The sequence below is a fragment of the Propithecus coquereli genome, unplaced genomic scaffold (genome assembly GCF_000956105.1).
Source record: "Propithecus coquereli isolate 6110/MARCELLA unplaced genomic scaffold, Pcoq_1.0 Scaffold330, whole genome shotgun sequence".
NCBI classification, from domain to species: Eukaryota; Metazoa; Chordata; class Mammalia; order Primates; family Indriidae; genus Propithecus; species Propithecus coquereli.
In genome coordinates this window covers 270,651-283,824 of record NW_012148953.1, presented here as the reverse complement: position 1 = coordinate 283,824, position 13,174 = coordinate 270,651, and positions in this window count along the sequence as shown.

The window sequence follows — 13,174 nt, the reverse complement described above, 5'->3', positions numbered from 1 at the left end:
ATGCTAGCTCCAAATATATTATGAAGGGTTAAGAATATATATTATAATATTTAAAACTATAATTAAAAATTGCAAAGAGATATATCGAAAATTCTGATTGAAAATGTAATGAAATTCTAAAATATATTTAAATAACAAAAGTTAGGAAAAGAAGAACAAAAATATGGAGAATAGTTAAGAATTAAAATAGTAGACTTAAATTAACCATATTAATAGCTACATTAAATGTTATGAAATTAATTATTCCAGTTAAAGTCAATGGTTGTCAGAAAGGAGAAAAAAAAACAATACCAAATTATATGATTTCTACAGTGGACACACTATTTAAAAATTAAGACACAGATAAATTGAAAGTAAACACTACAAAAAGATATTATATATTGTGCAGTCAATATAAGCATTCAGGCATGACTATATTAATATCAGACAAAATAGACTTCAAGACAAGGTATGTTGTGAGAGATAAAGAGAGGCACTTCATGATGATGAAAGTGTCAATTAGTTAGAAAGACATAATTATCATAAATGTGTATGTGCCTAATAACAAAGTTTCAAAATATTTTAAGCATAATTTGGCAGAATTAAAAAAGATAAATATGCAAATTTATAATTAGAGTAAGATTTTAATACCACTTTCTCAGCAATGGAAAGATCATCTAGACAGAAATCAATATAGAGAGAAGCTAAACAACACTATGAACATACGTGATGTAACATATACATTTTTTTAGTTGTTCTTTGAAAACTTTAAAGCACAAGATAGAAGCCATAGTTTCCCCTTCAACATTTCCCCAGGTTAGCTTTAGCCTTCTTTGTTCCTTCATATGTTCTGATTGTCACTCTACTTTCCATTTTATTCAGAGTACCTTGTCATCATTCTACATGTTGCCAACTTTTCTAGTACATAGTCACTCTATAACTCACTTGTAGCAAATTTTGTTTGTCTACCATCTCACTTTCTGCCTATTTCAAACTCTTCACTAACAAAGCAAGGGGAATTGTAGGCATTTTCTGCTTAATATTTATATTGCTTGCTTTAATTTATACCTAAATTGGTTATTATTACAACTGAATTTTCCATATCATACTGTGATTTCTCTGTTACCATTGCATGTAGTGTAGTTGTGATGCTAGGGAAACTTAAACGAAAGCAAAGATCAATGTAGACTGGAGTAACCTTGTAGATTTTAGTGGCATCTTGCAGCCTACTGGCCACTCGCAAAACAGACAATGCTACAGCACAGCCTGTCTCAAAAGCCAACATATTTTTATGAAGACATATGGATTCCAAGAAACCCTTTTCTCCTCAACTCAGCTTTTCAGAGCATTATCCAATTTCAACCTTTTCCCAAAACAACACATTAATCTGTATGATAGGACATGAAGGTAAAGAAAATGTTACCAGGAGAGGAGGTATTCATCTTCTTCTTGTTTGCTCTTGGCACCCTATGACATTTTAATCATTAATAAATGGCCTTAACTGGACATTTAGGAATGTGCAAGCCTCTTCCATGTCCAAATAAATTTTAAATGCAATTCAAAGCAATTAGTGCAAATTGATAAAGCAGAACTTTATGAATACTATTATCTCAAGTCCACTCCAGAACCAAAATAGCAAAAGGCATCTGAACCAGTCATCAAAAGAAAGTCCACAATCACACACAGCCCAAGGTTATAGAACTTAATAATAACAGGTTATATAATAGTCCTATCAAAACCAATAGCGGCGGATAAAGTGCCATTCAAAAGACAGCAGGGACCTACCAAAAATCAACTCCATTTCTTCTGAAATTAGCTTCAGGACATTTTAGAAATCCAGGCCTACATGTCAGCTAGGCACCTCATCAAACCCCAAATTGCTTCTCTTCTCCCTTCCCCCAGGTCCTTTAAGATGAAAAAGTCAACCTGCATGTCATCAAGCCAACAATGTTAGTCGCAATTATGGCTCAGCACGATTGTCTCTAATGGAGGCACAAGCACACAGGACAGCATGGGTCTGGAATTTTACCCTGTATGACTCCAAAGAGTAGTTGAACCATTCTAGAGAAAAACTCCACCTACAAAATGAAGTCAGGTATGTGAAGCATGAAATAAAATTGACACTATTTTAACAGTGCACTGGAGTGAAATGCATCCAGTGAGGTCTTAACAGAACATATTAATGTAGAAGAAAAGTCAGATATTTTCCTAAAATGCAACCTTTCTGTTTTTATATTCTATCTGAGGAAAACTAGAGATAAAGTTGAAGAAAAATCTTAATAGTGACTATCTTTATGTCAAGACCATGGTAACTCTGTTTATCAATCCTCTGTAGTAAACACTGGAGGATAGAATGAGATCTTCATGATATGCTTGGAGTTGGAAGAAAGTCTTAACACCATTAAAGGACAAAGCAACTCTTGTTGCTTTACCCTTGAAAAATCAGACCTTGCACACCTAGGGCACCGTCGACTAAATATGTTTGAAAAGAACAATGAATGTATGCATCCACTTAAAGAATACTAAAACTTTGTCTTTTGTGACTATGTACTACATACATAACCTTTATGTTTGTGTGTGTGTGTGTGTTTATACAAAAGAAGGAAATAGCAACTTCAGTGATATTAAGGCAATTTCTCTACAACCCAATCGCTCATCAGCTTTTCTTCTTTCCTTTTTCTCACACTCTTTCAAACAGATACTGGTTATTGTTCATTCAAGAGCCTTTTCCCATTACATAAATCTACTCTATTCCATTTGGCCATGTGTTTCAGGGGAGAAAGATACCAGCTCCAACCTGGAATAAATTATGGTTAATATAATGAAACTATGGTTGTCCAGTTTACCTTCCCAGGGATTGGTTAAGCTTTTAATCTCATCACAGTTAAGCAAAGGTTTTAGTATCTTAAATATATTTTGAATAAAATTCTAGTTTTTTACCTTAGATTATAACTATGTACACCTGAACATAAATGCCCAATCTTCTGCACTTTATGGTACCAGCCCTTGGTTTAAGTAAGTTAAGGTCAATTGTATTTTATCTGAACAATCACTTAAATTCACTAATTAGTCCCTGACTCCCTCTCCACTAAAAAGATACAAAGTAGGGGATTATTTAAAGGGTCAAAAATCTGTAGTCATTACAGCATATTTTTGCTTTTATTAATAACTATACTTTCAAAGCACAGTATATTGATAAATAATTATATGTTCACAAAAATAATATTTCATCATGTATTTTTTATTTCAAAGTTATTGAGTTTTTCAAAAAAAGTCAGTACTTAACCTAATATCATCATTTAATGACTATTTTGATGATTTTGCTATAGAGTATTTTAAAAATACTTTCAAATTATAATAGCTTTGTTTTAAAAAGGCACAATAGTTAACAAAGACACTCACAGACATGTTAATACATGTAAACAAAGTATCAAAGTATTTCTGCCATATGGCAAGAATACAGACATAGTTTACAATTCACACAAAATTCTAGCTTTAAAATGCTAGATTTTAAATTTTTTTTAAATTAAGAGATTTGCAAAATTTTATTTTTTTGCTTAGAATAAAACTTTTTTCCTATTTCATATTTCTCTATTTTAAATTTGTCCTATTAAAGTTTTATAATTTGTAACTATATGCAAATTAATAAGATGCATTAGACAATGAGAGAATTTTTCTTAAGACTTCACATAAGGTAGAAGAAATACAATATTGTGGAATGACTAGAAGTATAGCATATATAGTTAAATGAAGATAAACTTTCCACAAAGATTAACAGAAAAAATTGCTTTTTTATATTTTGGTTGACAAAGCTCACATGTGGGAGACAAGCTCTCACTCATATATGGGAGATAAGTATTAAAAACAATTGCTATCATGGAGACAGAGAGTTGAATAATGGTTACCACAGTCTGGGAAGGGCAGTGGGCAGAGGGGGATAAAGAGATGGTTAATGAGTATAAAAATATAGTTAGATATTTAGATAGAATGAATAGTATTTGATAGCACACCAAAGTGACTCTAATTAACAGTACTTAGGGTATACTTTAAAATACTTAAAGAGTGGAATTGGAATGTGCCTAATACAAAGAAATGTTACATGGTTGAAAGTTTTCTATTTAATTTTTTTCTGAATGTTCTGATTTCACATAATAGTTGCTTCTTCACTTCCTGATTTTATGTGGCACAAGATCTCAGAAGATATCCAAAGCAGGGGGGAGTCCATCTCACTGAAACTCTCTCTTACTAACTACATCTATTCAAGTAAGGGGAAGTTGCGGTATGGATTAAAATGACCAATACCCCATTTCCTTCAGTAAAACGTTCATAGTTTTTTTTTTTCATCCTTTTCCCTTGGAAAACTCACCTAATATCTGCTATGAACCATTTAATTATATCAATAGTAAAAATGTTTTCCAACTTTCAGTTTTGATTTTGAATTTTATTTTTATCTAACTATGTATTTATCTATTTTCAGTTCTAACAAATGTCCATCATAAATATAAGCAATCTACTATTTTACTGCTTATATTGGTAAAGAACTTTTGGTTTTTGTGAGAAAAGCCATACATATATGTAAGAAGTAGACCAAGTATAAAAACTTAGACAATTCAAAAAAATAAAACAACATGGCATCATTTTGGAATGAAAATGTATCAAAAGCTTTATCAATATACTGCCAGAGGATGCTTCCTAAGAAATTACATCATCTGTTTTCACGAAGATCTCCAGTTAGGACAGAACTTTCAATTCATCCACTATGTTCTATTTCCATTTTCTCAAGTCACCCTAACTTAATTCGCCTTCATGGTCTTTTTTCCTCCAACATGAAAAATGTCAAGTCTCTAGTCTATCTTAGAATTCAAGGAATTATTTCTATGAATATATTCTGGCATTCAAAATTCCTTAAGAATGTAGGTTATTTTTGACTCTGATTCAACCAGTTTAACATATACAACCTCTAAGGTCGGGGTCCCCAATCCCCAGTACCAGTCCGTGGTCTGTTAGGAACCAGGACACACAGCAGGAGATGAGTGGTGGGCGAGCAAGTGAAGCTTCATCTGTATTTACAGCCTCTCCCCATTGCTGACATCACCGCATAAGCTCCACCTGCTGTCAGATTAGCGGTGGCATTAGAGTCTCATAGGAGCGTAAACCCTACTGTAAACTCTGTATGCAAGGGATCTAGGTTGCACGCTCCTTATGAGAATCTACTGTCTGATGATCTGAGGTGGAGCTGAGGCGGTAATGCTAGCATTGGGGAGCAGCTGCAAATACAGATTATCATTAGCAAAGAGGTTTGACTGCACAATAAATGTAATGTGCTTGAATCATCCCGAAACCATCTTCCCCCGCCCTGACCCCCACTACCCGTTCCATGGAAAAATTGTCTTCTGTGAAACCAGTCCCTGGTGCCAAAATGTTGGGGACTGCTACTCTAAGGTGACAAGAAATCCAAACTAGCTAGAGTCATCTCATTTCTTAACAGAAGGATTTCCAGGATTTTTAGAATCTAGAAATGAGTGATGAGTGATTTTGATATTATTAAATACCAGCATCCATAGATAATACCTACTCATAGTCATTGCTTCCTTCAGGATATGGGCATTTTGAAAATCTGTGGGTAGTTTTCAAAATGCTTATGGCCATTAATATTCTTACAGTCCAATATTTTTCGTATTTTTTCCTCCTCACTTTTTTCCCTACATCACTTTTGCATCTTCTTCTCTACTTTACCACAAACTGGAAAGAACACACAAATCCACAACATGGAAACCTGGCTCTACCCATCCTTACCTCTTTTTTGCTTTATCAGGTTATGAACAAACAGCTTAGATGATGAGGGGCAAGGAACATTCTATTTATTATAGTAGTATAGCTGTCCTTTTATTCACTTTTCCCATATGATTCATGTTGGGAAACAATAAATTGTAATGATTAAAAGGACGGACTCTTCTGTAATTTCACTGCTTATTTGCTGTGTGGCATTACTAAATCCCTTCAAGCCCCGATTTTTTCATCTGTAAGAAGGAGACAATATTACTATATCATAAGATTATTATGAAGATTAAACAAGAAACTACCAAAAAAGAACTTGGAAGAATATCTGACAAATTTAAGCATTCGATAAATTATTTGGAAAAGTAATGTAAGGAATTCAAAATGGAGTCAATCTTTTGCTTTTAAGAGAAACGTCAAGTGCTTTTCAAAAAGGCAGTCCCTTCTGGGGTTCTTCATGTTCTCTGGAGTGCAACTAGGTAGATGGAGAGAGGCTCTCATGGGAAACAATATCTACGCTTTTCACGCTTCCATTATTCTCAGAATTCCTGACTTATCAAAAAATGTAAGAACAGAATAGCATGTCATAGGTTAACACATCATCTGTAATTCTGGCATTTGAAATGATATATACCGAACTTTCTCTATTATTCTTTTACCATTTGATTCCACTTTAAGTTTCCCTTTCTGATCAGAAATGTAACTCTCTGAAAGAAAATGCTGAACTATAGGAAATAAAAATGAAATGATCATTTGAAAGGCAAAAGGGGGTTATCAGTCAAATTTCTTTTTAAAATAGAGTATTTATTTCAGGCTACTCTTTGGTGACAACAGGGGAGAAAATCTTGACTCCAGCACATTTCTTGACTGATGTGAAGAGCCTGCCCTACTTTGACATCTCAAAACCCTGAAAAAAAACCTGCTTCCTTAATTTAAATTGCACTCATCCTCAATGGAAAGAGATTAGCAACATTTCCCTTCATTTTGATTTTCGATGCCCCGTTATTCCCCTGGTTTGCATTTAAGATCAGTCTTCCTTTAGACTAGAAATTATCTTTGCTCCCCAGACAGGTTTGACAGCACTCAGTTCTTAAATGAATCCTATAAAAAGAGGAAAAAATGTACTCTGAAACAAAAAGATCTCATATTTTTCATGTTAAAATCTTTATTTATCTTCATTCTTCTTCAGAAAGTAAAAACTCTAAAATTAATGGAGTCTCCAACTTTTAAATGTAGCTAAATCAGAGGCCTTTTCTCATAGGGAAGTTCACCCAGGAGCCCAGCAGCCTAGGGGGACTTTAGTGCCTTAGCCAATGCTTGCACAGGATTTAAGTGCCTATTGTAATTTAATAGCAACAAGTTCAGAAAACTAGAAAAGCAATAACTAGAATTCTCCTTCCCAGGGAGTTCAATTAATTCAATTGGGCATTCAGTTGCTAAATTTTTCCAGAGCTGGAGTCTCTAACCTTATTTCAATGAAAATAAGCAGAATACCATTAATTCCTTTTGAGCAGTACATTTGATTGTGTGAAGAGGTTTGCGTGCTTCAGCTTGTAACCTATTTCCCTTGATATATGAACAATATTTTTCTCTTATTTTAATGCAGAAGCTTAAGGCTAAGGTGTCAAATTTGTCTTTTATTTCCTAATTTTTTCCTTATACTTCACCAGATGAAATACCATAATCAAAACTTGAAAATAGCAATTCTTCCCTTGACAATACTTCTGATTTCTACTTTTAACCAGATTATCTCCTGTCCCTTTTCTTTTTCCCATGAAACACAAGTAAATGTGGCCTAGGTTGTTGACCATGAATGGTAAACACTGAAAACTAAATAAGATTAAGATATTCTGAGGCATTAAATAAATTCTCTTTAGAGAAAGAATTCAATAATAGAATACTCTGAAGTCTTAGAAATTGTGTTATAGAATACTTAATAAAGTAAAAAGATATCCATCACATATTAAATGGAAGGGTAGGTTACAAAATACCGTCTACTCTCTAACCATGTTTGTCTTTCTTCTCCATCTGCACCCTTTGCTCATTCTCTATGGCCCAGTCATACAGTCCTCTATATTCCTCAGAAGTAGGGCAACCCCACACTTCCAGGCCCCTGCTCCCCAGCATCATCCACTAGAAGTGGCCTGTGACACTGTTGCTTTGTCTAATTCAGGAGTCGCCTTTATCCCCATCTTTCTCATCCCACCCTACCCCCAACCCCTTACTCTTCCTTCAGCCTTATGGAAGTTAGAACTAGAGCTGCAGCAGGCATTTTGCTACCATAAAGAAAAAGCCTCAAGAGCAATAATGTGCTATTAAATTTTTAAACACCAGTTTTCCTTGGGAGGAGGAGGGAGAGCCCATATATGTAGCATTTGGTGATTTCCTTAGTGTAAATATTCCCACCATGGTCTATTTAAAGCCCACAATGTGACATCACTCACTATCAAGTTAGGAAGAGCTGTGTGCAGTAAACACACCATTGTATAGTATTTCCACCAAACATTTCCAATATATAGAAATAACTTCAAGGGCATAGATAATAGTGAAATGTAGAAGCATAATTAGGAAATGATGAGTCTTTAGTGCTTATTCCCTCTGTTTTTAACTTATTAGTTCATAAAATTTAATTTTTAATAATGGCTCTTTCACAGCCAGCTCACAAATTCCTGGAAATTAAACAATTGGCTCTCATAGGCTGGCTCTAGCACACCAGTGCTCAAGAGAATCACAGAGACATGATCCTGATAACATTGAGCCACCCAGTCATTGCTAAAATCTGTCTACTCCAAACGTTTTGTTATGTTAGAAAGGAAACTCATGTTTGATTAAGCTACTTAGTCAAGTTTTCTGTTAGTTGAAGACTAGGCGTTGCCAACTGAGGCTGGGCAATTTATAAAGAAAAGAGGTTTATTTGGCTCACAGTTCTGTAGCCTGTACAAGAAGTGTGGAGCCAACATCTGCTGCAGGTAAGGAGTTTAGACTGCTTGCACTCATGGCAGAAGGAAAAGGGGATAGGCTGTGTAGAGATAATATGGGACAAGAGGAAGCAAAAGAGAGAAGGGGGAGGTGCCAGGCTCTTTTTAACAACCAGCTTTCATGGGAACTAATAGAGCAAGAACTCACTCATCACCCCCAGGGAGGGCATTAATGTATTCATGAGGGATCTATTCCATGACCGCATACCTACCATTAAACCCCACCTCTAACATTGGGGATCAAATTTCCACATGAGGCTTGGAGGGGACAAATATCCAAACTATAGCACTCTGCTTCTGATGCTCTGTCTCATGTCCTTCTATCTTAAACAAAATACAATCATTCTATCCCAATAGTCCCCAAAAGTCTTACCTTGTTCCAGCATCAACTCAAAAGTCTGCAATCCAAAGTCTCATGTGAAACTCAAGGTAAGTTTCTGTCACCTATGAGCCTGTGAAGTGAAAAACAAATTATTTACTTTCAAGATGTGATTGTGGTGCAGGTATTAGGTAAACATTCCCATTCCAAATGAGAGAAACTCACCAAAAGAAAAGGGGAACAGGTCCCACACAAGTCCAAAACCCAGCAGAGCAGCCATTAAATCTTGAGGCTCCAAAATAATCTTTGACTCCACATCCCTCACCCTGGGCACATGAAAGCAGGGGTGGGCTCCTAAGGCCTTGGGTAACCCCATCCCTGTGGCTTTGCTTAGTAACCCATGTGTCTGCTCTCATGGGTTGGAGTCAAATGCCTGCAGCTTTCCTAGGCTGGGGTTGAATGCTGTGGGTTGCTCTATAATTCTGTGGTCTAGAGGGCAGTGGCCCCACTCCCACAGCTCTACTAGGCACCACCCTAATATAGTCTCTCTACAGTGGCCCCACCCCTGTGGCAGGCTTCTGCCTGGACACCCAGGCTTTCTGTTACATCTGTCAGGTTTCAGTCTGAAAATGTCAGTTCTGGGAGCACTCATGGTCAAAGAATGACCAGATGCACCAAAGCAAGGCAAGCAGGAAAATGAGGTTTATTGAGGAGAGAAAGACAGTATTATAGAGCAAGAGCAAGATATAGGTTTACAGAGCATGATACATAATACGCCATAGATGACAACTGGACCCATTGTCACAGCAAAAGACAAGCAAAAGGAAGGGGCCAAAAGGGCTTGGTTATGGTCTGCGTCTTGTTTTATGGTGCCCGGATTGGGACCTCCCTATGACTCAGACGTCACCTTGGAACCATTTTGATTGGACAGTTGGGAGTTGAATAACCTGATTCATATGGGTTCTAGGTCACTTTCTGGACTCTATCTTACCTAATGCTTCTTGTCCCGTGGGTTACAGAGTCCTCTGCATTCTTTTGCAGCTGGCGCGCTAAGTCATGATTGGCAGATTCATAGGGTATTCCCTCATCCCACTGTGCTTCCCTTTTAATTATAAATTCCACCTGTAGATCATTCTTTTGCTGCCTGATACGATCACAAGCTTTAAAAGTATCCACACCACTTCTTGAGCACTTTGCTGCTTAGAAATTTCCTCCAGATACCCTAGATCATCACTCTTAAATTCAGCATGGCAGAAAGTCCTAGGGCATGGACACAATTCAGCCAAGTTTTTTGCTATGGCATAACAAAAGCAACCTTTGCTCCAGTTCCCAATAAGTTACTCATTTCCATCTGAGGCTGCATTAGCATCACCTTTATTGTCAATATTTCTATCAGCATTTTGGTCACAACCACTTAACTAACTTCCAAGAACTTATAAACATTCCTTCATCTTTTTGTCTTCCTCTGAGCCCTCCAAACTCTTCCAACCTCTATCTATTAACCAGAACCATTCCACATTTTCATATATCTTTATAGCAACGCACCACTCCTCAGTACCAATTTTCTTAGTCCATTTGTGTTGCTATAAAGGAATACCTGAAGCTAGGTAATTTATAAAGAAAAGATGTTTATTTGACTCATGGTTCTGCAGGCTATATAAGAAGCATGACACCAACACCTGCTTTGGTGAGGGCTTCAAACTTCTTCCCCTCATGGTGGAAGGCAAAGTGGAGCCAGCCTATGCAGAGATCACATTACAAGAGAGGAAGCATAAAAGAGAGGGTGGAGATGCCAAAGTCTTTTTAACAAACAAGTCTTGTGTCTCATGAGAACTGAACTAATAGACCAAGAACTCACTCATCCTTCACTCAGGGAGGGAATTAATCTACTCATAAGGGATCCACTCCCATGACCAAAATACCTCCCATTAAGCTCTACTTCCAACATTGGGGATCAAATTTCAACATGAGATTTGGAGGAAAAAATATCCAAACTGTAGCACCCCCAAAATTTTCTGCCTTAGTCTTATTGCTTATTTCTTGCCTTTGCTGAGAACACTCCCCCTACTCATAGTACCCCCAATATTCATGAGCTGGCTCCTTCTCAAAACTGGAGTTCCAGGCCAAAGTCATCCCCTTAGAAAGTGTTTTCCTAATCCCCTATTCAGTGTTTCCACTTTCTATCACCATCCTTTGTTCCATTTCATCACAAATATAACTATCTGAAACTGCATTTTTTTTTGTATGTTTATTGCCTATTTCCATCAGGAAATGCTTGGAGAGGACCATTGAACTACTCTGTCTCATCAACTGCTGAATCTCTAGCATCTAATTTAGAGCCTGGTACATAGTAGGCACTCACTAGATATGAGCTGAATTAATGCATCTGCATCCCAATCCAATTCCTAAGAAGATAAATCAAATGAACCTGGCTTATCTGCCAGCATAAATCATACATACATCCTCCCTATTAAGCTGCCTCCAATGGTGACTGGAATCTGTTAAATTTCTTAAGATTTATTAAAGTTCTTAAAATCTCTGAGAAAGTTTTTTAATCATCTGAAGTTTGGATTTTTTTTCTTATAATGGACTATAGGTATAATATATACCATAAAATTCTTCTGTTTTAAGTGTACAATTCAATGATTTGATTTTCTTCACAGAAATAGAAAAAATAATTCTAAAATTTATATGGAACTACAGAAGACCCAGAATAGCAAAGGTTATCCTCAACAAAAAGAACAAAGCCAGAAAAAATCATATTACCTGACTTCAAATTATACTACAGAGCAGTAGTAATCAAAACAGCATAGTACAGGAATAAAAATAGACATTTAGATGAATGGAACAGAATAGAGGACCCAGAAATAAATCCATACATCTATAGTGAACTTATCTTCAACAAAGGTGCCAAGACCATACAGTGGGGAAAGGACAATCTCTTCAATAAATGGTGGTGGGAAAACTGGACATCCATATACAGAAGAATGAAACTAAACCCTTATCTCCTGCCATAAACATAAGTCAAATCAAAATGGATTAAAGACTTAAACATAAGACATGAAACTATGAAACTACTAAAAGAAAACATTGGGGAAATGTTTTGGGACATTGGTATTGGTCTGGGCAAGGACTTCTTGAGTAATACCCCCAAAGCACAGGCAACCAAAGCAAAATTAGACAAATGGGATCATATCAAGCTATAAAGTCCTTCACAGCAAAAGAAACACTCAACAAAGTGAAGAGACAACCCACAGAATAGGAAAAATGGAAAAAATATTTGTAAACTACCAATCTGGCAAGGAATTAATAACCAGAATATATAAGTAGCTCCAACATCTCAATAGGAAAAAATAATATAATCCAATTAAAAATGGGCAAAGAATCTAAATAGACATTTTCAAAAGAAGACATACAAATGGCCAACAGGTATATGAAAAAGTGTTCCGCATCATTAGGCATCACAGAAATGCAAATCAAAACTACAAAAAGGTATCATCTCACTTCAGTTAAAATGGTTTTTATCAAAAAGATAGGCAATAAAAAATGCTGGCAAGGATATGGAGAAAAGGGAATCCTCATACACTATTGGTGGGAATGTGAATTAGTGAAACCACTATGGAGAGCAGTATGGATGTTCCTCAAAAAACTAAAAATAGAACTACCACATGACCCAGCAATTCCACTTCTGGGTATATATTCAAAGAAGGGAAAATCAGTATATTGAAAAGATATTTTCACTTTCATGTTTATTGCAGCACTGTTCACAACAGCCAAGATATGGAATCAACCTTAGTGTCTATCAACAGATGAATGCATAAATAAATTGTGGTGCATATACACAGTGGAATAGTATATATTCAAAAAATGAATGAAATCCTGCCATTTGCAACAACATGGATGGAACTGGAGAACATTATGTTAAGTGAAATAAGCCAAACATAGAAAGACAAATCTTGCATGTTCTCACTCATATGTGGGAGCTAAATTTTAAAAATCAGTTGATCTCATGGAGACAGAGAGTAGAGTGATGGTTACCAGAGGTTGAAAAGGGTAGCAGGGAGTGGGGAATTAAGTGGGGATGGTTAACAGGTGCAAAAATATAATTAGAGAGAATAAA